Source organism: Arachis duranensis, chromosome 10 (genome assembly GCF_000817695.3).
Source record: "Arachis duranensis cultivar V14167 chromosome 10, aradu.V14167.gnm2.J7QH, whole genome shotgun sequence".
In the NCBI taxonomy this organism is placed as follows: domain Eukaryota; kingdom Viridiplantae; phylum Streptophyta; class Magnoliopsida; order Fabales; family Fabaceae; genus Arachis; species Arachis duranensis.
In genome coordinates, this window is record NC_029781.3 from 41600971 (window position 1) to 41601208 (window position 238).

The window sequence follows — 238 nt, forward strand, 5'->3', positions numbered from 1 at the left end:
ATCTTACTATGGTTCGGGGGAAATACTTGGATTTTAGTCCGGAAAATGTAAGGTTGGCATTCAATTTGCCCATGATGCAAGGAGATGAACATCCTTATACTAGAAGGGTCAACTTTGATCAAAGGTTGGACCAAGTCCTCATAAACATTTGTGAAGAGGACGCTCAATGGAAGAGAAACTCAAGAGGAAAGCCGGTTCAACTGAGAAGGCATGACCTCAAGCCCATCACTAAGAAAAA